Raw genomic sequence first — 2,500 nt, 5'->3', positions numbered from 1 at the left:
AGACAGAGAGAGGGAAGGAGAGAGAGACAGAGAGGGAAGGAGAGAGAGACAGAGAGGGAAGGAGAGAGAGAGAGGGAAGGGGAGAGAGAGAGAGAGAGAGAGGGAAGGAGAGAGAGAGAAGGAGAGAGAGCGAGAGAGAGGGAAGGAGAGAGGGAAGGAGAGAGAGAGAGAGAGGGAAGGAGAGAGAGAGAGAGGGAAGGAGACAGAGAGAGGGAAGAGGAGAGAGAGAGAGAGAGAGGGAAGGAGAGAGAGACAGAGAGGGAAGGGGAGAGAGAGAGAGAGAGAGAGGGAAGGAGAGAGAGAGAGAGAGAGAGAGAGAGAGGGAAGGAGAGAGAGAGAGAGGGAGGGAAGGAGAGAGAGAGAGAGGGAGGGAAGGGAGAGAGAGAGAGAGAGGGAAGGAGAGAGAGAGAGAGGGAAAGGAGAGAGAGAGAGAGGGAAGGGAGAGAGAGAGAGAGAGAGGGAAGGAGAGAGAGAGAGAGGGAAGGAGAGAGAGAGAGGGAAGGAGAGAGAGAGAGAGGGAAGGAGAGAGAGAGAGGGAAAGGAGAGAGAGAGGGAAGGAGACACAGAGAGGGAAGGAGACACAGAGAGGGAAGGAGACAGAGACAGAGAGGGAAGGAGAGAGAGACAGAGAGGGAAGGAGAGAGAGAGAGGGAAGAGGAGAGAGAGAGAGCGAGAGAGGGAAGGAGAGAGAGAGAGACAGAGAGGGAAGGAGAGAGAGAGAGGGAAGGAGAGAGAGAGAGAGAGCGAGAGAGGGAAGGAGAGAGAGAGAGACAGAGAGGGAAGGAGAGAGAGAGAGGGAAGAGGAGAGAGAGAGAGCGAGAGAGGGAAGGAGAGAGAGAGAGGACAGAGAGGGAAGGAGAGAGAGAGAGGGAAGGAGAGAGAGAGAGAGAGAGAGAGGGAAGGAGAGAGAGAGAGAGAGAGGGAAGGAGAGAGTGAGGGAAGGAGATAGAGAAGAGAGGAAGATACCCCCGAGTAAGCGGCTGGACTCAGAGCCCGGCAGGTGAAGAAGGGTCGCCACCATTTTGTGAGGTCGGCGGGAAGTTTAAATTGCGGCGGCCGAAGGAAGGAAGAAAAGGTGAGCTCTCCCTCCCTCTCCCACCCCATCACACTTTTCCTCCCTCACCCTGTCTCTCTCCCTCCCCCTCTCTCTCCCTGCCATCTCTCTCCCCCTCTCTCCCCTCTCTCTCTCCCCCCTCTCTTTCCCTGCCCCTCTCTTTCCCTGCCCCTCTCTTTCCCTGTCCCTCTCTCTCTCCCTGCCCCTCTCTCTCTCCCTGCCCCTCTCTCTCTCCCTCCCTCACCCTCTCTCTCTCCCTCCCCCTCTCTCTCCCTGCCGCTCTCTCTCTCCCCTCTCTCTCTCCCCCCTCTCTCCCTGCCGCTCTCTCTCTCCCCTCTCTCTCTCCCCCCCTCACTCTCCCTGCCCCTCTCTCGCTCCCTCCCTCCCCGCTCTCTCTCTCTCTCCCTCCCTCTCTCTCCCCTCTCCCTCCGACTCACCTCGGTACCAGAACGGAGTCAGTCCGACACTGGGAGGCCGGGGCTCCTCATGTTTAACCAGGCGGGCCTTTGGACCCGGTTGGCCGGGCGGCAGTCGAAGGCCTTTCGGTCCGGACTCCCGTGTGCGAGAGCCCGGCGGGTGAAGAAGGGCGGCCGCCATTTTGTGAGGTCGGCGGAGAGAGAGAGATGGGGGGGGAGGAGAGAAAGAGAGCGGGGGGGAGGAGAGAGAGAGCTGCGACTCCTCCGGTCGATGTGTTGCGGGCCGGCCCCTGATGAGCGCCCGATCCACTGAGCCGGCGCTCTCGCCACTGCTCCCTGCTTGCTGTCTCTCGGGCCGCGCAGTTCTCTGTTTTCCCCGCGCAGCCGGCCAGAGAGAAGAAAAACAAAAGAGATGAAGAGAGACGCGACTGAGTGAACGATCTAATTTAAAGCAGCATCTCCCCCGCTAAAAGGTGAGAGCTGGAGGGAGATTTTGCGGGTGAAGAAGGGCGGCCACCAACGCTTCAGGCCCGGCTGGTCTTTAATGGCTGCCACTCACCTCAGCTCAGCTCCCGCTCGGCAGTTTGAGAGCCAGAGGGAGATTTTGCGCGTGAAGAAGGGCGGCCGCCAGCACTTCAGGCCCGGCTGGTCTTTAATGGCCGTCACTCACCTCAGCTCAGCTCCCGCTCGGCAGTTTGAAGGATTAGGCCACACCCACAAACGCCATGAAACGCCCCCCAATTGGTCAACCATCACGTCACTCAACGCTAATGAGCAGTAGGATTGGTCAACCGCTAGTGAGCGGATTTTTTAATGTTTTTTGTATACTGTCCGAACAATTTTTGTCTGACCAAAAAGTAAATATGGCTATGACACTCCCCTGATCATCAACTTTCTTTTGATATAACATATGTGTAGGTACACTCTATAACTTTTGAGTGTATAGCAGACAGACAGACATACATACAGACAGATGGACAGACACCACTATCCTTTTATATATATAGACTAGCTGGAGTGCCCGGTGCAG

Source organism: Somniosus microcephalus, chromosome 2 (genome assembly GCF_052327205.1).
Source record: "Somniosus microcephalus isolate GS21.2 chromosome 2, FLI_Smic_1.0, whole genome shotgun sequence".
NCBI classification, from domain to species: Eukaryota; Metazoa; Chordata; class Chondrichthyes; order Squaliformes; family Somniosidae; genus Somniosus; species Somniosus microcephalus.
Note: the sequence above shows the minus strand (reverse complement) of the source record.